Consider the following 24,453-nt stretch of genomic DNA (forward strand, 5'->3'; position numbering starts at 1 on the left):
TGTGAATTGGGTTAACTTTGCAAAAGCCCTGCTTCCCTTTTCTCTCTCTCTCTCTCTCTCTCTCTCAAGTGTCTCCCTCTCTCTCCCTCTTTCTTTCTTTCTTTCTCTCTCTCTCCCTCAGCTTCTTTCTCCTTTCTTTTCTTCCTAACTTCTTTCTGCTCTCTGTCATATCAGTACTCACCTAGGGTTTAGGGTAATGCTGGTCATTGAACTCTTCTTTTCCTCTCTACATTTTTTTTTATGTTGTCAGTAAGTAATGACTTAACTATTGAAGTACTACCTGGACCCTTAGGCAAGACAACTGCTTTGCCACCACCAGACCTTTTCTTCTCCTCCTCCTGCTCCTCCTCCTGCTCCTCCACCTCCTCCTCCTCAGCTGGGAGTGGGTCTCCCTGTGGGAGTGGGGCTTGTGCTCTCCTTGGCCCTGGTGCCTGGTTCTCCCGCTCCAGGAGAAGCAGTTGGGTGGGTCAGCAGGCAGCCTGTGGAGCAGAGGCAGTTAGCCGGCAGCAGGCATCATGCAGGCAGGCAGGCAGGCAGGCAGGCAGGCAGGCAGGCTGTCCGTGTGTATGTGGCGTGCGTGTGGGTGCACAGCGTGTCCCCGCATGTGTCGCTGCCAGCCTGCCTGCCTGTGCAGCGGTGTGGGCTTTGTGAGGGGTGCCGGGTGGTGATGGTGGTGGTGGCTGGGGCGGAGGCTGGGGCGGCGTGGGGTGGGTGGGGGTGGTGTGTTGGGTGCAGGTGGCCAGCGGGCACTCGTGGAGGGGTGGCAGTGTGCGGAGCCGGCCAGTGGGCGTCGCTGTTGCGCCGGCGGCTGGCGGCTTGGCTTCTTGAGGCCGGCAGAAAGGGCTGTGTGCGTCTACGGCCATACCACCCTGAACACGCCCGATCTCGTCTGATCTCGGAAGCTAAGCAGGGTCGGGCCTGGTTAGTACTTGGATGGGAGACCGCCTGGGAATACCGGGTGCTGTAGGCTTTTGCTGCCTGCCTGCCTGCCTGCCTGCCTCTGCAGCGCATTGCCCAGCAGCTTGTCCTGGGCACACGACCCCTTCTTCTCTCTCGCTCTCTCTCTTTTTCATCTGTTCTGGACAAGTTGTTTTTTTGGAAAGACTTTTTTATGGATGAGAACGATAGGAGGACAGAGGGAGAACCACACATCACTCTGGCACATGTGCTGCCGGGGATCCAACTCGGGACCTCATGCTTGAGAGTCTAAAGCTTGACCACCCCACCACCTCCCGGAATCCTTTTGGAAAATCATTGTTATGTCTTGATTCATTCCCTTTGGTTGCCCTGGTTGTTTTATTGTTGGAGTTATGATGGATGTCGTTGTTGTTGGATAGGACCGAGAGAAATGGAGAGTGGAGGGGAAGACAGAGAGGGAGAGAGAAAGACAGACACCCACAGACCTGCTTCACCACTTGGGAAGCGACTCCCCTGCAGGTGGGGAGCCGGGGGCTCGAACAGGGATCCTTACGCCAGTCCTTGTGCTTTGCGCCAGGTGTGCTTAAGCTTCTCTCTCTCTGTCTCTGTCTCTCTCTGCCTCTCTCCCTCTCTCTGTCTCTCTCCCTCTCTCTCTCAAATTTATTTATTTATTTATTCATTTATTTATCAAAAAGAAACATTGAGAAAACCACTGGAGAAGAGGGGTCCAACTGCACACAATTCCCACCACCAGAACTCTGTATCCCCTCCCCTCCCTTGCCCTCCCCTCCTCTGGTAGCTTTCCAATTCTTTATCCCTCTGGGAGTATGGACCCAGGGTCACTGTGGGATGCAGAAGGTGTGTGTGCGTGTGTGTGTGTGTGTGTGTGTGCGTGCGTGCGTGCGTGCGTGTGTGTGCACGCGTGTGTACGTGTGCATGTGCATGTGCGTGTGCGTGTGCATGTGCGTGTGTGGTGTGCGGGTGGGAGTTCTGGCTTCTGTAACTGCTTCCCAGCTGAACATGAGCGTTGACAGGTCGGTCCATACTGCAACCTGGCTCTCTCTTTCCCTAGCGGGGAAGGGCTCTGGGGAAGCGGAGCTCCAGGACACATGGGTGGGGTTGTCTGTCCAGGGAAGTCTGGTCAGCATCATGCTAGCATCTGGAACCTGGTGGTGCAAAATAGAGTTAACTTATAAATGCAAACCAATTGTTGACCAATGATGGGCCTAAAGAGTGGACTAGTACAGATGAAGAGTGTGGTTGCTCTCCATTTTGTAGACAGCTAGGAGGCATATTTGAGTTACATTCCAAAGGGCCTGTGGCTATACTAGTGTTTCTTTGTTTGTTTGTTTGTTTGTTTTTCAGCCTGAGCCTGAAATCTGAAATGCAGGTAGATCCTAATTATTCTCTGGGGAGGCAATGTCATGGCTGGCAGAAGGACCAGAAAGCTGGATCAGGGATGAGAGTAGCTCCCAAATCTGGGAAAGGTGTATAAATATTCTTGGCCATCAACCCAATTGATGTGATGTGATGTGATGTGATCTGATCTGGGGTCCATATTCAGCTTAGGAGTGAGCCTATGTGAATTGGGTTAACTTTGCAAAAGCCCTGCTTCCCTTTTCTCTCTCTCTCTCTCTCTCTCTCTCTCTCTCTCAAGTGTCTCCCTCTCTCTCCCTCTTTCTTTCTTTCTTTCTTTCTCTCTCTCTCCCTCAGCTTCTTTCTCCTTTCTTTTCTTCCTAACTTCTTTCTGCTCTCTGTCATATCAGTACTCACCTAGGGTTTAGGGTAATGCTGGTCATTGAACTCTTCTTTTCCTCTCTACATTTTTTTTTATGTTGTCAGTAAGTAATGACTTAACTATTGAAGTACTACCTGGACCCTTAGGCAAGACAACTGCTTTGCCACCACCAGACCTTTTCTTCTCCTCCTCCTGCTCCTCCTCCTGCTCCTCCACCTCCTCCTCCTCAGCTGGGAGTGGGTCTCCCTGTGGGAGTGGGGCTTGTGCTCTCCTTGGCCCTGGTGCCTGGTTCTCCCGCTCCAGGAGAAGCAGTTGGGTGGGTCAGCAGGCAGCCTGTGGAGCAGAGGCAGTTAGCCGGCAGCAGGCATCATGCAGGCAGGCAGGCAGGCAGGCAGGCAGGCAGGCAGGCAGGCTGTCCGTGTGTATGTGGCGTGCGTGTGGGTGCGCAGCGTGTCCCCGCATGTGTCGCTGCCAGCCTGCCTGCCTGTGCAGCGGTGTGGGCTTTGTGAGGGGTGCCGGGTGGTGATGGTGGTGGTGGCTGGGGCGGAGGCTGGGGCGGCGTGGGGTGGGTGGGGGTGGTGTGTTGGGTGCAGGTGGCCAGCGGGCACTCGTGGAGGGGTGGCAGTGTGCGGAGCCGGCCAGTGGGCGTCGCTGTTGCGCCGGCGGCTGGCGGCTTGGCTTCTTGAGGCCGGCAGAAAGGGCTGTGTGCGTCTACGGCCATACCACCCTGAACACGCCCGATCTCGTCTGATCTCGGAAGCTAAGCAGGGTCGGGCCTGGTTAGTACTTGGATGGGAGACCGCCTGGGATTACCGGGTGCTGTAGGCTTTTGCTGCCTGCCTGCCTGCCTGCCTGCCTCTGCAGCGCATTGCCCAGCATCTTGTCCTGGGCACACGACCCCTTCTTCTCTCTCGCTCTCTCTCTTTTTCATCTGTTCTGGACAAGTTGTTTTTTTGGAAAGACTTTTTTATGGATGAGAACGATAGGAGGACAGAGGGAGAACCACACATCACTCTGGCACATGTGCTGCCGGGGATCCAACTCGGGACCTCATGCTTGAGAGTCTAAAGCTTGACCACCCCACCACCTCCCGGAATCCTTTTGGAAAATCATTGTTATGTCTTGATTCATTCCCTTTGGTTGCCCTGGTTGTTTTATTGTTGGAGTTATGATGGATGTCGTTGTTGTTGGATAGGACCGAGAGAAATGGAGAGTGGAGGGGAAGACAGAGAGGGAGAGAGAAAGACAGACACCCACAGACCTGCTTCACCACTTGGGAAGCGACTCCCCTGCAGGTGGGGAGCCGGGGGCTCGAACAGGGATCCTTACGCCAGTCCTTGTGCTTTGCGCCAGGTGTGCTTAAGCTTCTCTCTCTCTGTCTCTGTCTCTCTCTGCCTCTCTCCCTCTCTCTGTCTCTCTCCCTCTCTCTCTCAAATTTATTTATTTATTTATTCATTTATTTATCAAAAAGAAACATTGAGAAAACCACTGGAGAAGAGGGGTCCAACTGCACACAATTCCCACCACCAGAACTCTGTATCCCCTCCCCTCCCTTGCCCTCCCCTCCTCTGGTAGCTTTCCAATTCTTTATCCCTCTGGGAGTATGGACCCAGGGTCACTGTGGGATGCAGAAGGTGTGTGTGCGTGTGTGTGTGTGTGTGTGTGTGTGTGTGCGTGCGTGCGTGCGTGTGTGTGCACACGTGTGTACGTGTGCATGTGCATGTGCGTGTGCGTGTGCATGTGCGTGTGTGGTGTGCGGGTGGGAGTTCTGGCTTCTGTAACTGCTTCCCAGCTGAACATGAGCGTTGACAGGTCGGTCCATACTGCAACCTGGCTCTCTCTTTCCCTAGTGGGGAAGGGCTCTGGGGAAGCGGAGCTCCAGGACACATGGGTGGGGTTGTCTGTCCAGGGAAGTCTGGTCAGCATCATGCTAGCATCTGGAACCTGGTGGTGCAAAATAGAGTTAACTTATAAATCCAAACCAATTGTTGACCAATGATGGGCCTAAAGAGTGGACTAGTACAGATGAAGAGTGTGGTTGCTCTCCATTTTGTAGACAGCTAGGAGGCATATTTGAGTTACATTCCAAAGGGCATGTGGCTATACTAGTGTTTGTTTGTTTGTTTGTTTGTTTGTTTTTCAGCCTGAGCCTGAAATCTGAAATGCAGGTAGATCCTAATTATTCTCTGGGGAGGCAATGTCATGGCTGGCAGAAGGACCAGAAAGCTGGATCAGGGATGAGAGTAGCTCCCAAATCTGGGAAAGGTGTATAAATATTCTTGGCCATCAACCCAATTGATGTGATGTGATCTGATCTGGGGTCCATATTCAGCTTAGGAGTGAGCCTATGTGAATTGGGTTAACTTTGCAAAAGCCCTGCTTCCCTTTTCTCTCTCTCTCTCTCTCTCAAGTGTCTCCCTCTCTCTCCCTCTTTCTTTCTTTCTTTCTTTCTCTCTCCCTCAGCTTCTTTCTCCTTTCTTTTCTTCCTAACTTCTTTCTGCTCTCTGTCATATCAGTACTCACCTAGGGTTTAGGGTAATGCTGGTCATTGAACTCTTCTTTTCCTCTCTACATTTTTTTTATGTTGTCAGTAAGTAATGACTTAACTATTGAAGTACTACCTGGACCCTTAGGCAAGACAACTGCTTTGCCACCACCAGACCTTTTCTTCTCCTCCTCCTGCTCCTCCTCCTGCTCCTCCACCTCCTCCTCCTCAGCTGGGAGTGGGTCTCCCTGTGGGAGTGGGGCTTGTGCTCTCCTTGGCCCTGGTGCCTGGTTCTCCCGCTCCAGGAGAAGCAGTTGGGTGGGTCAGCAGGCAGCCTGTGGAGCAGAGGCAGTTAGCCGGCAGCAGGCATCATGCAGGCAGGCAGGCAGGCAGGCAGGCAGGCTGTCCGTGTGTATGTGGCGTGCGTGTGGGTGCGCAGCGTGTCCCCGCATGTGTCGCTGCCAGCCTGCCTGCCTGTGCAGCGGTGTGGGCTTTGTGAGGGGTGCCGGGTGGTGATGGTGGTGGTGGCTGGGGCGGAGGCTGGGGCGGCGTGGGGTGGGTGGGGGTGGTGTGTTGGGTGCAGGTGGCCAGCGGGCACTCGTGGAGGGGTGGCAGTGTGCGGAGCCGGCCAGTGGGCGTCGCTGTTGCGCCGGCGGCTGGCGGCTTGGCTTCTTGAGGCCGGCAGAAAGGGCTGTGTGCGTCTACGGCCATACCACCCTGAACACGCCCGATCTCGTCTGATCTCGGAAGCTAAGCAGGGTCGGGCCTGGTTAGTACTTGGATGGGAGACCGCCTGGGAATACCGGGTGCTGTAGGCTTTTGCTGCCTGCCTGCCTGCCTGCCTGCCTGCCTGCCTCTGCAGCGCATTGCCCAGCATCTTGTCCTGGGCACACGACCCCTTCTTCTCTCTCGCTCTCTCTCTTTTTCATCTGTTCTGGACAAGTTGTTTTTTTGGAAAGACTTTTTTATGGATGAGAACGATAGGAGGACAGAGGGAGAACCACACATCACTCTGGCACATGTGCTGCCGGGGATCCAACTCGGGACCTCATGCTTGAGAGTCTAAAGCTTGACCACCCCACCACCTCCCGGAATCCTTTTTGAAAATCATTGTTATGTCTTGATTCATTCCCTTTGGTTGCCCTGGTTGTTTTATTGTTGGAGTTATGATGGATGTCGTTGTTGTTGGATAGGACCGAGAGAAATGGAGAGTGGAGGGGAAGACAGAGAGGGAGAGAGAAAGACAGACACCCACAGACCTGCTTCACCACTTGGGAAGCGACTCCCCTGCAGGTGGGGAGCCGGGGGCTCGAACAGGGATCCTTACGCCAGTCCTTGTGCTTTGCGCCAGGTGTGCTTAAGCTTCTCTCTCTCTGTCTCTCTCTGCCTCTCTCCCTCTCTCTGTCTCTCTCCCTCTCTCTCTCAAATTTATTTATTTATTTATTTATTTATTTATTTATTTATCAAAAAGAAACATTGAGAAAACCACTGGAGAAGAGGGGTCCAACTGCACACAATTCCCACCACCAGAACTCTGTATCCCCTCCCCTCCCTTGCCCTCCCCTCCTCTGGTAGCTTTCCAATTCTTTATCCCTCTGGGAGTATGGACCCAGGGTCACTGTGGGATGCAGAAGGTGTGTGTGCGTGTGTGTGTGTGTGTGTGTGTGCGTGCGTGCGTGCGTGTGTGTGCACGCGTGTGTACGTGTGCATGTGCGTGTGCGTGTGCGTGTGCATGTGCGTGTGTGGTGTGCGGGTGGGAGTTCTGGCTTCTGTAACTGCTTCCCAGCTGAACATGAGCGTTGACAGGTCGGTCCATACTGCAACCTGGCTCTCTCTTTCCCTAGCGGGGAAGGGCTCTGGGGAAGCGGAGCTCCAGGACACATGGGTGGGGTTGTCTGTCCAGGGAAGTCTGGTCAGCATCATGCTAGCATCTGGAACCTGGTGGTGCAAAATAGAGTTAACTTATAAATCCAAACCAATTGTTGACCAATGATGGGCCTAAAGAGTGGACTAGTACAGATGAAGAGTGTGGTTGCTCTCCATTTTGTAGACAGCTAGGAGGCATATTTGAGTTACATTCCAAAGGGCCTGTGGCTATACTAGTGTTTCTTTGTTTGTTTGTTTGTTTTTCAGCCTGAGCCTGAAATCTGAAATGCAGGTAGATCCTAATTATTCTCTGGGGAGGCAATGTCATGGCTGGCAGAAGGACCAGAAAGCTGGATCAGGGATGAGAGTAGCTCCCAAATCTGGGAAAGGTGTATAAATATTCTTGGCCATCAACCCAATTGATGTGATGTGATGTGATGTGATCTGATCTGGGGTCCATATTCAGCTTAGGAGTGAGCCTATGTGAATTGGGTTAACTTTGCAAAAGCCCTGCTTCCCTTTTCTCTCTCTCTCTCTCAAGTGTCTCCCTCTCTCTCCCTCTTTCTTTCTTTCTTTCTCTCTCTCTCCCTCAGCTTCTTTCTCCTTTCTTTTCTTCCTAACTTCTTTCTGCTCTCTGTCATATCAGTACTCACCTAGGGTTTAGGGTAATGCTGGTCATTGAACTCTTCTTTTCCTCTCTACATTTTTTTTTATGTTGTCAGTAAGTAATGATTTAACTATTGAAGTACTACCTGGACCCTTAGGCAAGACAACTGCTTTGCCACCACCAGACCTTTTCTTCTCCTCCTCCTGCTCCTACACCTCCTCCTCCTCAGCTGGGAGTGGGTCTCCCTGTGGGAGTGGGGCTTGTGCTCTCCTTGGCCCTGGTGCCTGGTTCTCCCGCTCCAGGAGAAGCAGTTGGGTGGGTCAGCAGGCAGCCTGTGGAGCAGAGGCAGTTAGCCGGCAGCAGGCATCATGCAGGCAGGCAGGCAGGCAGGCAGGCAGGCAGGCAGGCTGTCCGTGTGTATGTGGCGTGCGTGTGGGTGCGCAGCGTGTCCCCGCATGTGTCGCTGCCAGCCTGCCTGCCTGTGCAGCGGTGTGGGCTTTGTGAGGGGTGCCGGGTGGTGATGGTGGTGGTGGCTGGGGCGGAGGCTGGGGCGGCGTGGGGTGGGTGGGGGTGGTGTGTTGGGTGCAGGTGGCCAGCGGGCACTCGTGGAGGGGTGGCAGTGTGCGGAGCCGGCCAGTGGGCGTCGCTGTTGCGCCGGCGGCTGGCGGCTTGGCTTCTTGAGGCCGGCAGAAAGGGCTGTGTGCGTCTACGGCCATACCACCCTGAACACGCCCGATCTCGTCTGATCTCGGAAGCTAAGCAGGGTCGGGCCTGGTTAGTACTTGGATGGGAGACCGCCTGGGAATACCGGGTGCTGTAGGCTTTTGCTGCCTGCCTGCCTGCCTGCCTGCCTGCCTGCCTCTGCAGCGCATTGCCCAGCAGCTTGTCCTGGGCACACGACCCCTTCTTCTCTCTCGCTCTCTCTCTTTTTCATCTGTTCTGGACAAGTTGTTTTTTTGGAAAGACTTTTTTATGGATGAGAACGATAGGAGGACAGAGGGAGAACCACACATCACTCTGGCACATGTGCTGCCGGGGATCCAACTCGGGACCTCATGCTTGAGAGTCTAAAGCTTGACCACCCCACCACCTCCCGGAATCCTTTTTGAAAATCATTGTTATGTCTTGATTCATTCCCTTTGGTTGCCCTGGTTGTTTTATTGTTGGAGTTATGATGGATGTCGTTGTTGTTGGATAGGACCGAGAGAAATGGAGAGTGGAGGGGAAGACAGAGAGGGAGAGAGAAAGACAGACACCCACAGACCTGCTTCACCACTTGGGAAGCGACTCCCCTGCAGGTGGGGAGCCGGGGGCTCGAACAGGGATCCTTACGCCAGTCCTTGTGCTTTGCGCCAGGTGTGCTTAAGCTTCTCTCTCTCTGTCTCTGTCTCTCTCTGCCTCTCTCCCTCTCTCTGTCTCTCTCCCTCTCTCTCTCAAATTTATTTATTTATTTATCAAAAAGAAACATTGAGAAAACCACTGGAGAAGAGGGGTCCAACTGCACACAATTCCCACCACCAGAACTCTGTATCCCCTCCCCTCCCTTGCCCTCCCCTCCTCTGGTAGCTTTCCAATTCTTTATCCCTCTGGGAGTATGGACCCAGGGTCACTGTGGGATGCAGAAGGTGTGTGTGCGTGTGTGTGTGTGTGTGTGCGCGTGCGTGCGTGCGTGTGTGTGCACGCGTGTGTACGTGTGCATGTGCATGTGCGTGTGCGTGTGCATGTGCGTGTGTGGTGTGCGGGTGGGAGTTCTGGCTTCTGTAACTGCTTCCCAGCTGAACATGAGCGTTGACAGGTCGGTCCATACTGCAACCTGGCTCTCTCTTTCCCTAGCGGGGAAGGGCTCTGGGAAAGCGGAGCTCCAGGACATATGGGTGGGGTTGTCTGTCCAGGGAAGTCTGGTCAGCATCATGCTAGCATCTGGAACCTGGTGGTGCAAAGTAGAGTTAACTTATAAATCCAAACCAATTGTTGACCAATGATGGGCCTAAAGAGTGGACTAGTACAGATGAAGAGTGTGGTTGCTCTCCATTTTGTAGACAGCTAGGAGGCATATTTGAGTTACATTCCAAAGGGCCTGTGGCTATACTAGTGTTTCTTTGTTTGTTTGTTTGTTTGTTTGTTTTTCAGCCTGAGCCTGAAATCTGAAATGCAGGTAGATCCTAATTATTCTCTGGGGAGGCAATGTCATGGCTGGCAGAAGGACCAGAAAGCTGGATCAGGGATGAGAGTAGCTCCCAAATCTGGGAAAGGTGTATAAATATTCTTGGCCATCAACCCAATTGATGTGATGTGATGTGATGTGATCTGATCTGGGGTCCATATTCAGCTTAGGAGTGAGCCTGTGTGAATTGGGTTAACTTTGCAAAAGCCCTGCTTCCCTTTTCTCTCTCTCTCTCTCTCTCAAGTGTCTCCCTCTCTCTCCCTCTTTCTTTCTTTCTCTCTCTCTCCCTCAGCTTCTTTCTCCTTTCTTTTCTTCCTAACTTCTTTCTGCTCTCTGTCATATCAGTACTCACCTAGGGTTTAGGGTAATGCTGGTCATTGAACTCTTCTTTTCCTCTCTACATTTTTTTTATGTTGTCAGTAAGTAATGACTTAACTATTGAAGTACTACCTGGACCCTTAGGCAAGACAACTGCTTTGCCACCACCAGACCTTTTCTTCTCCTCCTCCTGCTCCTCCTCCTGCTCCTCCACCTCCTCCTCCTCAGCTGGGAGTGGGTCTCCCTGTGGGAGTGGGGCTTGTGCTCTCCTTGGCCCTGGTGCCTGGTTCTCCCGCTCCAGGAGAAGCAGTTGGGTGGGTCAGCAGGCAGCCTGTGGAGCAGAGGCAGTTAGCCGGCAGCAGGCATCATGCAGGCAGGCAGGCAGGCAGGCAGGCAGGCAGGCAGGCTGTCCGTGTGTATGTGGCGTGCGTGTGGGTGCGCAGCGTGTCCCCGCATGTGTCGCTGCCAGCCTGCCTGCCTGTGCAGCGGTGTGGGCTTTGTGAGGGGTGCCGGGTGGTGATGGTGGTGGTGGCTGGGGCGGAGGCTGGGGCGGCGTGGGGTGGGTGGGGGTGGTGTGTTGGGTGCAGGTGGCCAGCGGGCACTCGTGGAGGGGTGGCAGTGTGCGGAGCCGGCCAGTGGGCGTCGCTGTTGCGCCGGCGGCTGGCGGCTTGGCTTCTTGAGGCCGGCAGAAAGGGCTGTGTGCGTCTACGGCCATACCACCCTGAACACGCCCGATCTCGTCTGATCTCGGAAGCTAAGCAGGGTCGGGCCTGGTTAGTACTTGGATGGGAGACCGCCTGGGAATACCGGGTGCTGTAGGCTTTTGCTGCCTGCCTGCCTGCCTGCCTGCCTGCCTGCCTCTGCAGCGCATTGCCCAGCAGCTTGTCCTGGGCACACGACCCCTTCTTCTCTCTCGCTCTCTCTCTTTTTCATCTGTTCTGGACAAGTTGTTTTTTTGGAAAGACTTTTTTATGGATGAGAACGATAGGAGGACAGAGGGAGAACCACACATCACTCTGGCACATGTGCTGCCGGGGATCCAACTCGGGACCTCATGCTTGAGAGTCTTAAGCTTGACCACCCCACCACCTCCCGGAATCCTTTTTGAAAATCATTGTTATGTCTTGATTCATTCCCTTTGGTTGCCCTGGTTGTTTTATTGTTGGAGTTATGATGGATGTCGTTGTTGTTGGATAGGACCGAGAGAAATGGAGAGTGGAGGGGAAGACAGAGAGGGAGAGAGAAAGACAGACACCCACAGACCTGCTTCACCACTTGGGAAGCGACTCCCCTGCAGGTGGGGAGCCGGGGGCTCGAACAGGGATCCTTACGCCAGTCCTTGTGCTTTGCGCCAGGTGTGCTTAAGCTTCTCTCTCTCTGTCTCTGTCTCTCTCTGCCTCTCTCCCTCTCTCTGTCTCTCTCCCTCTCTCTCTCAAATTTATTTATTTATTTATTTATTTATTTATCAAAAAGAAACATTGAGAAAACCACTGGAGAAGAGGGGTCCAACTGCACACAATTCCCACCACCAGAACTCTGTATCCCCTCCCCTCCCTTGCCCTCCCCTCCTCTGGTAGCTTTCCAATTCTTTATCCCTCTGGGAGTATGGACCCAGGGTCACTGTGGGATGCAGAAGGTGTGTGTGCGTGTGTGTGTGTGTGTGTGTGTGTGTGTGTGTGCGTGCGTGCGTGCGTGTGTGTGCACGCGTGTGTACGTGTGCATGTGCGTGTGCGTGTGCATGTGCGTGTGTGGTGTGCGGGTGGGAGTTCTGGCTTCTGTAACTGCTTCCCAGCTGAACATGAGCGTTGACAGGTCGGTCCATACTGCAACCTGGCTCTCTCTTTCCCTAGCGGGGAAGGGCTCTGGGGAAGCGGAGCTCCAGGACACATGGGTGGGGTTGTCTGTCCAGGGAAGTCTGGTCAGCATCATGCTAGCATCTGGAACCTGGTGGTGCAAAATAGAGTTAACTTATAAATCCAAACCAATTGTTGACCAATGATGGGCCTAAAGAGTGGACTAGTACAGATGAAGAGTGTGGTTGCTCTCCATTTTGTAGACAGCTAGGAGGCATATTTGAGTTACATTCCAAAGGGCCTGTGGCTATACTAGTGTTTGTTTGTTTGTTTGTTTGTTTGTTTTTCAGCCTGAGCCTGAAATCTGAAATGCAGGTAGATCCTAATTATTCTCTGGGGAGGCAATGTCATGGCTGGCAGAAGGACCAGAAAGCTGGATCAGGGATGAGAGTAGCTCCCAAATCTGGGAAAGGTGTATAAATATTCTTGGCCATCAACCCAATTGATGTGATGTGATGTGATGTGATCTGATCTGGGGTCCATATTCAGCTTAGGAGTGAGCCTGTGTGAATTGGGTTAACTTTGCAAAAGCCCTGCTTCCCTTTTCTCTCTCTCTCTCTCAAGTGTCTCCCTCTCTCTCCCTCTTTCTTTCTTTCTTTCTCTCTCACTCCCTCAGCTTCTTTCTCCTTTCTTTTCTTCCTAACTTCTTTCTGCTCTCTGTCATATCAGTACTCACCTAGGGTTTAGGGTAATGCTGGTCATTGAACTCTTCTTTTCCTCTCTACATTTTTTTTTATGTTGTCAGTAAGTAATGACTTAACTATTGAAGTACTACCTGGACCCTTAGGCAAGACAACTGCTTTGCCACCACCAGACCTTTTCTTCTCCTCCTCCTGCTCCTCCTCCTGCTCCTCCACCTCCTCCTCCTCAGCTGGGAGTGGGTCTCCCTGTGGGAGTGGGGCTTGTGCTCTCCTTGGCCCTGGTGCCTGGTTCTCCCGCTCCAGGAGAAGCAGTTGGGTGGGTCAGCAGGCAGCCTGTGGAGCAGAGGCAGTTAGCCGGCAGCAGGCATCATGCAGGCAGGCAGGCAGGCAGGCAGGCAGGCAGGCAGGCAGGCAGGCTGTCCGTGTGTATGTGGCGTGCGTGTGGGTGCGCAGCATGTCCCCGCATGTGTCGCTGCCAGCCTGCCTGCCTGTGCAGCGGTGTGGGCTTTGTGAGGGGTGCTGGGTGGTGATGGTGGTGGTGGCTGGGGCGGAGGCTGGGGCGGCGTGGGGTGGGTGGGGGTGGTGTGTTGGGTGCAGGTGGCCAGCGGGCACTCGTGGAGGGGTGGCAGTGTGCGGAGCCGGCCAGTGGGCGTCGCTGTTGCGCCGGCGGCTGGCGGCTTGGCTTCTTGAGGCCGGCAGAAAGGGCTGTGTGCGTCTACGGCCATACCACCCTGAACACGCCCGATCTCGTCTGATCTCGGAAGCTAAGCAGGGTCGGGCCTGGTTAGTACTTGGATGGGAGACCGCCTGGGAATACCGGGTGCTGTAGGCTTTTGCTGCCTGCCTGCCTGCCTGCCTGCCTGCCTGCCTCTGCAGCGCATTGCCCAGCAGCTTGTCCTGGGCACACGACCCCTTCTTCTCTCTCGCTCTCTCTCTTTTTCATCTGTTCTGGACAAGTTGTTTTTTTGGAAAGACTTTTTTATGGATGAGAACGATAGGAGGACAGAGGGAGAACCACACATCACTCTGGCACATGTGCTGCCGGGGATCCAACTCGGGACCTCATGCTTGAGAGTCTAAAGCTTGACCACCCCACCACCTCCCGGAATCCTTTTGGAAAATCATTGTTATGTCTTGATTCATTCCCTTTGGTTGCCCTGGTTGTTTTATTGTTGGAGTTATGATGGATGTCGTTGTTGTTGGATAGGACCGAGAGAAATGGAGAGTGGAGGGGAAGACAGAGAGGGAGAGAGAAAGACAGACACCCACAGACCTGCTTCACCACTTGGGAAGCGACTCCCCTGCAGGTGGGGAGCCGGGGGCTCGAACAGGGATCCTTACGCCAGTCCTTGTGCTTTGCGCCAGGTGTGCTTAAGCTTCTCTCTCTCTGTCTCTGTCTCTCTCTGCCTCTCTCCCTCTCTCTGTCTCTCTCCCTCTCTCTCTCAAATTTATTTATTTATTTATCAAAAAGAAACATTGAGAAAACCACTGGAGAAGAGTGGTCCAACTGCACACAATTCCCACCACCAGAACTCTGTATCCCCTCCCCTCCCTTGCCCTCCCCTCCTCTGGTAGCTTTCCAATTCTTTATCCCTCTGGGAGTATGGACCCAGGGTCACTGTGGGATGCAGAAGGTGTGTGTGCGTGTGTGTGTGTGTGTGTGCGCGTGCGTGCGTGCGTGTGTGTGCACGCGTGTGTACGTGTGCATGTGCATGTGCGTGTGCGTGTGCATGTGCGTGTGTGGTGTGCGGGTGGGAGTTCTGGCTTCTGTAACTGCTTCCCAGCTGAACATGAGCGTTGACAGGTCGGTCCATACTGCAACCTGGCTCTCTCTTTCCCTAGCGGGGAAGGGCTCTGGGAAAGCGGAGCTCCAGGACACATGGGTGGGGTTGTCTGTCCAGGGAAGTCTGGTCAGCATCATGCTAGCATCTGGAACCTGGTGGTGCAAAGTAGAGTTAACTTATAAATCCAAACCAATTGTTGACCAATGATGGGCCTAAAGAGTGGACTAGTACAGATGAAGAGTGTGGTTGCTCTCCATTTTGTAGACAGCTAGGAGGCATATTTGAGTTACATTCCAAAGGGCCTGTGGCTATACTAGTGTTTCTTTGTTTGTTTGTTTGTTTGTTTGTTTTTCAGCCTGAGCCTGAAATCTGAAATGCAGGTAGATCCTAATTATTCTCTGGGGAGGCAATGTCATGGCTGGCAGAAGGACCAGAAAGCTGGATCAGGGATGAGAGTAGCTCCCAAATCTGGGAAAGGTGTATAAATATTCTTGGCCATCAACCCAATTGATGTGATGTGATGTGATGTGATCTGATCTGGGGTCCATATTCAGCTTAGGAGTGAGCCTGTGTGAATTGGGTTAACTTTGCAAAAGCCCTGCTTCCCTTTTCTCTCTCTCTCTCTCTCTCAAGTGTCTCCCTCTCTCTCCCTCTTTCTTTCTTTCTCTCTCTCTCCCTCAGCTTCTTTCTCCTTTCTTTTCTTCCTAACTTCTTTCTGCTCTCTGTCATATCAGTACTCACCTAGGGTTTAGGGTAATGCTGGTCATTGAACTCTTCTTTTCCTCTCTACATTTTTTTTATGTTGTCAGTAAGTAATGACTTAACTATTGAAGTACTACCTGGACCCTTAGGCAAGACAACTGCTTTGCCACCACCAGACCTTTTCTTCTCCTCCTCCTGCTCCTCCTCCTGCTCCTCCACCTCCTCCTCCTCAGCTGGGAGTGGGTCTCCCTGTGGGAGTGGGGCTTGTGCTCTCCTTGGTCCTGGTGCCTGGTTCTCCCGCTCCAGGAGAAGCAGTTGGGTGGGTCAGCAGGCAGCCTGTGGAGCAGAGGCAGTTAGCCGGCAGCAGGCATCATGCAGGCAGGCAGGCAGGCAGGCTGTCCGTGTGTATGTGGCGTGCGTGTGGGTGCGCAGCATGTCCCCGCATGTGTCGCTGCCAGCCTGCCTGCCTGTGCAGCGGTGTGGGCTTTGTGAGGGGTGCTGGGTGGTGATGGTGGTGGTGGCTGGGGCGGAGGCTGGGGCGGCGTGGGGTGGGTGGGGGTGGTGTGTTGGGTGCAGGTGGCCAGCGGGCACTCGTGGAGGGGTGGCAGTGTGCGGAGCCGGCCAGTGGGCGTCGCTGTTGCGCCGGCGGCTGGCGGCTTGGCTTCTTGAGGCCGGCAGAAAGGGCTGTGTGCGTCTATGGCCATACCACCCTGAACACGCCCGATCTCGTCTGATCTCGGAAGCTAAGCAGGGTCGGGCCTGGTTAGTACTTGGATGGGAGACCGCCTGGGAATACCGGGTGCTGTAGGCTTTTGCTGCCTGCCTGCCTGCCTGCCTGCCTGCCTGCCTCTGCAGCGCATTGCCCAGCAGCTTGTCCTGGGCACACGACCCCTTCTTCTCTCTCGCTCTCTCTCTTTTTCATCTGTTCTGGACAAGTTGTTTTTTTGGAAAGACTTTTTTATGGATGAGAACGATAGGAGGACAGAGGGAGAACCACACATCACTCTGGCACATGTGCTGCCGGGGATCCAACTCGGGACCTCATGCTTGAGAGTCTAAAGCTTGACCACCCCACCACCTCCCGGAATCCTTTTTGAAAATCATTGTTATGTCTTGATTCATTCCCTTTGGTTGCCCTGGTTGTTTTATTGTTGGAGTTATGATGGATGTCGTTGTTGTTGGATAGGACCGAGAGAAATGGAGAGTGGAGGGGAAGACAGAGAGGGAGAGAGAAAGACAGACACCCACAGACCTGCTTCACCACTTGGGAAGCGACTCCCCTGCAGGTGGGGAGCCGGGGGCTCGAACAGGGATCCTTACGCCAGTCCTTGTGCTTTGCGCCAGGTGTGCTTAAGCTTCTCTCTCTCTGTCTCTGTCTCTCTCTGCCTCTCTCCCTCTCTCTGTCTCTCTCCCTCTCTCTCTCAAATTTATTTATTTATTTATTCATTTATTTATCAAAAAGAAACATTGAGAAAACCACTGGAGAAGAGGGGTCCAACTGCACACAATTCCCACCACCAGAACTCTGTATACCCTCCCCTCCCTTGCCCTCCCCTCCTCTGGTAGCTTTCCAATTCTTTATCCCTCTGGGAGTATGGACCCAGGGTCACTGTGGGATGCAGAAGGTGTGTGTGCGTGTGTGTGTGTGTGTGCGTGCGTGCGTGCGTGTGTGTGCACGCGTGTGTACGTGTGCATGTGCATGTGCGTGTGCGTGTGCGTGTGTGGTGTGCGGGTGGGAGTTCTGGCTTCTGTAACTGCTTCCCAGCTGAACATGAGCGTTGACAGGTCGGTCCATACTGCAACCTGGCTCTCTCTTTCCCTAGCGGGGAAGGGCTCTGGGGAAGCGGAGCTCCAGGACACATGGGTGGGGTTGTCTGTCCAGGGAAGTCTGGTCAGCATCATGCTAGCATCTGGAACCTGGTGGTGCAAAATAGAGTTAACTTATAAATCCAAACCAATTGTTGACCAATGATGGGCCTAAAGAGTGGACTAGTACAGATGAAGAGTGTGGTTGCTCTCCATTTTGTAGACAGCTAGGAGGCATATTTGAGTTACATTCCAAAGGGCCTGTGGCTATACTAGTGTTTCTTTGTTTGTTTGTTTGTTTGTTTTTCAGCCTGAGCCTGAAATCTGAAATGCAGGTAGATCCTAATTATTCTCTGGGGAGGCAATGTCATGGCTGGCAGAAGGACCAGAAAGCTGGATCAGGGATGAGAGTAGCTCCCAAATCTGGGAAAGGTGTATAAATATTCTTGGCCATCAACCCAATTGATGTGATGTGATGTGATGTGATCTGATCTGGGGTCCATATTCAGCTTAGGAGTGAGCCTATGTGAATTGGGTTAACTTTGCAAAAGCCCTGCTTCCCTTTTCTCTCTCTCTCTCTCTCTCAAGTGTCTCCCTCTCTCTCCCTCTTTCTTTCTTTCTTTCTCTCTCTCTCCCTCAGCTTCTTTCTCCTTTCTTTTCTTCCTAACTTCTTTCTGCTCTCTGTCATATCAGTACTCACCTAGGGTTTAGGGTAATGCTGGTCATTGAACTCTTCTTTTCCTCTCTACATTTTTTTTTATGTTGTCAGTAAGTAATGACTTAACTATTGAAGTACTACCTGGACCCTTAGGCAAGACAACTGCTTTGCCACCACCAGACCTTTTCTTCTCCTCCTCCTGCTCCTCCTCCTGCTCCTCCACCTCCTCCTCCTCAGCTGGGAGTGGGTCTCCCTGTGGGAGTGGGGCTTGTGCTCTCCTTGGTCCTGGTGCCTGGTTCTCCCGCTCCAGGAGAAGCAGTTGGGTGGGTCAGCAGGCAGCCTGTGGAGCAGAGGCAGTTAGCCGGCAGCAGGCATCATGCAGGCAGGCAGGCAGGCAGGCTGTCCGTGTGTATGTGGCGTGCGTGTGGGTGCGCAGCGTGTCCCCGCATGTGTCGCTGCCAGCCTGCCTGCCTGTGCAGCGGTGTGGGCTTTGTGAGGGGTGCCGGGTGGTGATGGTGGTGGTGGCTGGGGCGGAGGCTGGGGCGGCGTGGGGTGGGTGGGGGTGGTGTGTTGGGTGCAGGTGGCCAGCGGGCACTCGTGGAGGGGTGGCAGTGTGCGGAGCCGGCCAGTGGGCGTCGCTGTTGCGCCGGCGGCTGGCGGCTTGGCTTCTTGAGGCCGGCAGAAAGGGCTGTGTGCGTCTACGGCCATACCACCCTGAACACGCCCGATCTCGTCTGATCTCGGAAGCTAAGCAGGGTCGGGCCTGGTTAGTACTTGGATGGGAGACCGCCTGGGAATACCGGGTGCTGTAGGCTTTTGCTGCCTGCCTGCCTGCCTGCCTGCCTGCCTGCCTCTGCAGCGCATTGCCCAGCAGCTTGTCCTGGGCACACGACCCCTTCTTCTCTCTCGCTCTCTCTCTTTTTCATCTGTTCTGGACAAGTTGTTTTTTTGGAAAGACTTTTTTATGGATGAGAACGATAGGAGGACAGAGGGAGAACCACACATCACTCTGGCACATGTGCTGCCGGGGATCCAACTCGGGACCTCATGCTTGAGAGTCTAAAGCTTGACCACCCCACCACCTCCCGGAATCCTTTTGGAAAATCATTGTTATGTCTTGATTCATTCCCTTTGGTTGCCCTGGTTGTTTTATTGTTGGAGTTATGATGGATGTCGTTGTTGTTGGATAGGACCGAGAGAAATGGAGAGTGGAGGGGAAGACAGAGAGGGAGAGAGAAAGACAGACACCCACAGACCTGCTTCACCACTTGGGAAGCGACTCCCCTGCAGGTGGGGAGCCGGGGGCTCGAACAGGGATCCTTACGCCAGTCCTTGTGCTTTGCGCCAGGTGTGCTTAAGCTTCTCTCTCTCTGTCTCTGTCTCTCTCTGCCTCTCTCCCTCTCTCTGTCTCTCTCCCTCTCTCTCTCAAATTTATTTATTTATTTATTTATTTATTTATCAAAAAGAAACATTGAGAAAACCACTGGAGAAGAGGGGTCCAACTGCACACAATTCCCACCACCAGAACTCTGTATCCCCTCCCCTCCCTTGCCCTCCCCTCCTCTGGTAGCTTTCCAATTCTTTATCCCTCTGGGAGTATGGACCCAGGGTCACTGTGGGATGCAGAAGGTGTGTGTGCGTGTGTGTGTGTGTGTGCGTGCGTGCGTGCGTGTGTGTGCACGCGTGTGTACGTGTGCATGTGCATGTGCGTGTGCGTGTGCATGTGCGTGTGTGGTGTGCGGGTGGGAGTTCTGGCTTCTGTAACTGCTTCCCAGCTGAACATGAGCGTTGACAGGTCGGTCCATACTGCAACCTGGCTCTCTCTTTCCCTAGCGGGGAAGGGCTCTGGGGAAGCGGAGCTCCAGGACACATGGGTGGGGTTGTCTGTCCAGGGAAGTCTGGTCAGCATCATGCTAGCATCTGGAACCTGGTGGTGCAAAATAGAGTTAACTTATAAATCCAAACCAATTGTTGACCAATGATGGGCCTAAAGAGTGGACTAGTACAGATGAAGAGTGTGGTTGCTCTCCATTTTGTAGACAGCTAGGAGGCATATTTGAGTTACATTCCAAAGGGCCTGTGGCTATACTAGTGTTTGTTTGTTTGTTTGTTTGTTTGTTTTTCAGCCTGAGCCTGAAATCTGAAATGCAGGTAGATCCTAATTATTCTCTGGGGAGGCAATGTCATGGCTGGCAGAAGGACCAGAAAGCTGGATCAGGGATGAGAGTAGCTCCCAAATCTGGGAAAGGTGTATAAATATTCTTGGCCATCAACCCAATTGATGTGATGTGATCTGATCTGGGGTCCATATTCAGCTTAGGAGTGAGCCTATGTGAATTGGGTTAACTTTGCAAAAGCCCTGCTTCCCTTTTCTCTCTCTCTCTCTCAAGTGTCTCCCTCTCTCTCCCTCTTTCTTTCTTTCTTTCTTTCTCTCTCTCTCCCTCAGCTTCATTCTCCTTTCTTTTCTTCCTAACTTCTTTCTGCTCTCTGTCATATCAGTACTCACCTAGGGTTTAGGGTAATGCTGGTCATTGAACTCTTCTTTTCCTCTCTACATTTTTTTTTATGTTGTCAGTAAGTAATGACTTAACTATTAAAGTACTACCTGGACCCTTAGGCAAGACAACTGCTTTGCCACCACCAGACCTTTTCTTCTCCTCCTCCTGCTCCTCCTCCTGCTCCTCCACCTCCTCCTCCTCAGCTGGGATTGGGTCTCCCTGTGGGAGTGGGGCTTGTGCTCTCCTTGGCCCTGGTGCCTGGTTCTCCCGCTCCAGGAGAAGCAGTTGGGTGGGTCAGCAGGCAGCCTGTGGAGCAGAGGCAGTTAGCCGGCAGCAGGCATCATGCAGGCAGGCAGGCAGGCAGGCAGGCAGGCAGGCTGTCCGTGTGTATGTGGCGTGCGTGTGGGTGCGCAGCGTGTCCCCGCATGTGTCGCTGCCAGCCTGCCTGCCTGTGCAGCGGTGTGGGCTTTGTGAGGGGTGCCGGGTGGTGATGGTGGTGGTGGCTGGGGCGGAGGCTGGGGCGGCGTGGGGTGGGTGGGGGTGGTGTGTTGGGTGCAGGTGGCCAGCGGGCACTCGTGGAGGGGTGGCAGTGTGCGGAGCCGGCCAGTGGGCGTCGCTGTTGCGCCGGCGGCTGGCGGCTTGGCTTCTTGAGGCCGGCAGAAAGGGCTGTGTGCGTCTACGGCCATACCACCCTGAACACGCCCGATCTCGTCTGATCTCGGAAGCTAAGCAGGGTCGGGCCTGGTTAGTACTTGGATGGGAGACCGCCTGGGAATACCGGGTGCTGTAGGCTTTTGCTGCCTGCCTGCCTGCCTGCCTGCCTGCCTCTGCAGCGCATTGCCCAGCAGCTTGTCCTGGGCACACGACCCCTTCTTCTCTCTCGCTCTCTCTCTTTTTCATCTGTTCTGGACAAGTTGTTTTTTTGGAAAGACTTTTTTATGGATGAGAACGATAGGAGGACAGAGGGAGAACCACACATCACTCTGGCACATGTGCTGCCGGGGATCCAACTCGGGACCTCATGCTTGAGAGTCTAAAGCTTGACCACCCCACCACCTCCCGGAATCCTTTTTGAAAATCATTGTTATGTCTTGATTCATTCCCTTTGGTTGCCCTGGTTGTTTTATTGTTGGAGTTATGATGGATGTCGTTGTTGTTGGATAGGACCGAGAGAAATGGAGAGTGGAGGGGAAGACAGAGAGGGAGAGAGAAAGACAGACACCCACAGACCTGCTTCACCACTTGGGAAGCGACTCCCCTGCAGGTGGGGAGCCGGGGGCTCGAACAGGGATCCTTACGCCAGTCCTTGTGCTTTGCGCCAGGTGTGCTTAAGCTTCTCTCTCTCTGTCTCTGTCTCTCTCTGCCTCTCTCCCTCTCTCTGTCTCTCTCCCTCTCTCTCTCAAATTTATTTATTTATTTATTTATTTATCAAAAAGAAACATTGAGAAAACCACTGGAGAAGAGGGGTCCAACTGCACACAATTCCCACCACCAGAACTCTGTATCCCCTCCCCTCCCTTGCCCTCCCCTCCTCTGGTAGCTTTCCAATTCTTTATCCCTCTGGGAGTATGGACCCAGGGTCACTGTGGGATGCAGAAGGTGTGTGTGCGTGTGTGTGTGTGTGTGCGTGCGTGCGTGCGTGCGTGTGTGTGCACGCATGTGTACGTGTGCATGTGCATGTGCGTGTGCGTGTGCATGTGCGTGTGTGGTGTGCGGGTGGGAGTTCTGGCTTCTGTAACTGCTTCCCAGCTGAACATGAGCGTTGACAGGTCGGTCCATACTGCAACCTGGCTCTCTCTTTCCCTAGCGGGGAAGGGCTCTGGGGAAGCGGAGCTCCAGGACACATGGGTGGGGTTGTCTGTCCAGGGAAGTCTGGTCAGCATCATGCTAGCATCTGGAACCTGGTGGTGCAAAATAGAGTTAACTTATAAATCCAAACCAATTGTTGACCAATGATGGGCCTAAAGAGTGGACTAGTACAGATGAAGAGTGTGGTTGCTCTCCATTTTGTAGACAGCTAGGAGGCATATTTGAGTTACATTCCAAAGGGCCTGTGGCTATACTAGTGTTTCTTTGTTTGTTTGTTTTTCAGCCTGAGCCTGAAATCTGAAATGCAGGTAGATCCTAATTATTCTCTGGGGAGGCAATGTCATGGCTGGCAGAAGGACCAGAAAGCTGGATCAGGGATGAGAGTAGCTCCCAAATCTGGGAAAGGTGTATAAATATTCTTGGCCATCAACCCAATTGATGTGATGTGATGTGATGTGATCTGATCTGGGGTCCATATTCAGCTTAGGAGTGAGCCTATGTGAATTGGGTTAACTTTGCAAAAGCCCTGCTTCCCTTTTCTCTCTCTCTCTCTCTCTCTCTCTCTCTCTCTCTCTCAAGTGTCTCCCTCTCTCTCCCTCTTTCTTTCTTTCTTTCTCTCTCTCTCCCTCAGCTTCTTTCTCCTTTCTTTTCTTCCTAACTTCTTTCTGCTCTCTGTCATATCAGTACTCACCTAGGGTTTAGGGTAATGCTGGTCACTGAACTCTTCTTTTCCTCTCTACATTTTTTTTTATGTTGTCAGTAAGTAATGACTTAACTATTGAAGTACTACCTGGACCCTTAGGCAAGACAACTGCTTTGCCACCACCAGACCTTTTCTTCTCCTCCTCCTGCTCCTCCTCCTGCTCCTCCACCTCCTCCTCCTCAGCTGGGAGTGGGTCTCCCTGTGGGAGTGGGGCTTGTGCTCTCCTTGCCCCTGGTGCCTGGTTCTCCTGCTCCAGGAGAAGCAGTTGGGTGGGTCAGCAGGCAGCCTGTGGAGCAGAGGCAGTTAGCCGGCAGCAGGCATCATGCAGGCAGGCAGGCTGTCCGTGTGTATGTGGCATGCGTGTTTGTGCGCAGCGTGTCCCCGCATGTGTCGCTGCCAGCCTGCCTGCCTGTGCAGCGGTGTGGGCTTTGTGAGGGGTGCTGGGTGGTGATGGTGGTGGTGGCTGGGGCGGAGGCTGGGGCGGCGTGGGGTGGGTGGGGGTGGTGTGTTGGGTGCAGGTGGCCAGCGGGCACTCGTGGAGGGGTGGCAGTGTGCGGAGCCGGCCAGTGGGCGTCGCTGTTGCCGGCGGCTGTCGGCTTGGCTTCTTGAGGCCGGCAGAAAGGGCTTTGTGTGTGTATGGCCATACCACCCTGAGCACGCCCGATCTCGTCAGATCTTGGAAGCTAAGCAGGGTCGGGCCTGGTTAGTACTTGGATGGGAGACCGCCTGGGAATACCGGGTGCTGTAGGCTTTTGCTGCCTGCCTGCCTGCCTGCCTCTGCAGCGCATTGCCCAGCATCTTGTCCTGGGCACATGACCCCTTCTTCTCTCTCGCTCTCTCTCTTTTTCATCTGTTCTGGAGAAGTTGTTTTTTTGGAAAGACTTTTTTATGGATGAGAACGATAGGAGGACAGAGGGAGAACCACACATCACTCTGGCACATGTGCTGCCGGGGATCCAACTCGGGACCTCATGCTTGAGAGTCTAAAGCTTGACCACCCCACCACCTCCCGGAATCCTTTTTGAAAATCATTGTTATGTCTTGATTCATTCCCTTTGGTTGCCCTGGTTGTTTTGTTGTTGGAGTTATGAATGATGTCGTTTTTGTTGGATAGGACCGAGAGAAATGGAGAGTGGAGGGGAAGACAGAGAGGGAGAGAGAAAGACAGACACCCACAGACCTGCTTCACCACTTGGGAATCGACTCCCCTGCAGGTGGGGAGCCGGGTGCTCGAACAGGGATCCTCATGCTAGTCCTTGTGCTTTGTGCCAGGTGTGCTTAAGCTTCTCTCTCTCTGTCCCTGTCTCTCTTTCTCTCTCCTTCTCTCTGTCTCTCTCCCTCTCTCTCTTAAATTTATTTATTTATTTATCAAAAAGAAACTTTGAGAAAAAACCACTGGAGAAGAGGGGTCCAACTGCACACAATTCCCACCACCAGAACTCTGTATCCCCTCCCCTCCCCTTCCCTCCCCTCCTCTGGTAGCTATCCAATTCTTTATCCCTCTGGAAGTATGGACCCAGGGTCACTGTGGGATGCCGAAGGTGGGGAGGAGGTCTGGCTTCTGTAACTGCTTCCCCGCTGAACCTGGGCGTTGACAGGTCGGGCCATACTCCCAGCCTGTCTCTGTCTTTCCCTAGTGGGGAAGGGCTCTGGGCAATCAGAGCTCCAGGACACATGGGTGGGGTTATCTGTCCAGGGATATCTGGTCGGCGCCCTCCTAGCATCTGGAAGCTGGTGGCTGAAAAGAGAGTTCACATAGAAAGCCAAACCAATTGTTTATCAGCCTTGAACTGAAAGGCTGCAGGAGTGCAGATGAAGAGTGGTTGCAGGTGGCAGGGGTTGAGGCCTAGGGGTGGGGCTGGGCCAGTCTGAAGTGAAGCATGCTGAGGGTTGTGTTGATCAG

General features: G+C 53.5%; 10 non-coding genes across 10 annotated transcripts; all 10 read left to right on the forward strand.

Moving 5' to 3' along the window:
* Positions 1–851: 851 nt before the first annotated feature.
* LOC132534408 (5S ribosomal RNA) lies at positions 852–970 on the forward strand. The gene has a single exon (XR_009546134.1). It is a non-coding gene; the product is annotated as a 5S ribosomal RNA (ribosomal RNA).
* Positions 971–3,365: 2,395 nt separating this feature from the next.
* On the forward strand, positions 3,366–3,484 carry LOC132534429 (5S ribosomal RNA). The gene has a single exon (XR_009546156.1). It is a non-coding gene; the product is annotated as a 5S ribosomal RNA (ribosomal RNA).
* Positions 3,485–5,840: 2,356 nt separating this feature from the next.
* Positions 5,841–5,959, forward strand: LOC132534409 (5S ribosomal RNA). The gene has a single exon (XR_009546136.1). It is a non-coding gene; the product is annotated as a 5S ribosomal RNA (ribosomal RNA).
* A 2,359-nt stretch (positions 5,960–8,318) lies between these two features.
* Positions 8,319–8,437, forward strand: LOC132534410 (5S ribosomal RNA). The gene has a single exon (XR_009546137.1). It is a non-coding gene; the product is annotated as a 5S ribosomal RNA (ribosomal RNA).
* A 2,362-nt stretch (positions 8,438–10,799) lies between these two features.
* Positions 10,800–10,918, forward strand: LOC132534411 (5S ribosomal RNA). The gene has a single exon (XR_009546138.1). It is a non-coding gene; the product is annotated as a 5S ribosomal RNA (ribosomal RNA).
* A 2,385-nt stretch (positions 10,919–13,303) lies between these two features.
* On the forward strand, positions 13,304–13,422 carry LOC132534412 (5S ribosomal RNA). The gene has a single exon (XR_009546139.1). It is a non-coding gene; the product is annotated as a 5S ribosomal RNA (ribosomal RNA).
* Positions 13,423–15,768: 2,346 nt separating this feature from the next.
* On the forward strand, positions 15,769–15,887 carry LOC132534419 (5S ribosomal RNA). Its single transcript, XR_009546146.1, has one exon. It is a non-coding gene; the product is annotated as a 5S ribosomal RNA (ribosomal RNA).
* A 2,349-nt stretch (positions 15,888–18,236) lies between these two features.
* On the forward strand, positions 18,237–18,355 carry LOC132534413 (5S ribosomal RNA). The gene has a single exon (XR_009546140.1). It is a non-coding gene; the product is annotated as a 5S ribosomal RNA (ribosomal RNA).
* Positions 18,356–20,712: 2,357 nt separating this feature from the next.
* Positions 20,713–20,831, forward strand: LOC132534415 (5S ribosomal RNA). Its single transcript, XR_009546142.1, has one exon. It is a non-coding gene; the product is annotated as a 5S ribosomal RNA (ribosomal RNA).
* A 2,351-nt stretch (positions 20,832–23,182) lies between these two features.
* LOC132534441 (5S ribosomal RNA) lies at positions 23,183–23,301 on the forward strand. The gene has a single exon (XR_009546168.1). It is a non-coding gene; the product is annotated as a 5S ribosomal RNA (ribosomal RNA).
* Positions 23,302–24,453: the final 1,152 nt, after the last annotated feature.

Source organism: Erinaceus europaeus, chromosome 18 (genome assembly GCF_950295315.1).
Source record: "Erinaceus europaeus chromosome 18, mEriEur2.1, whole genome shotgun sequence".
Lineage (NCBI taxonomy): Eukaryota > Metazoa > Chordata > Mammalia > Eulipotyphla > Erinaceidae > Erinaceus > Erinaceus europaeus.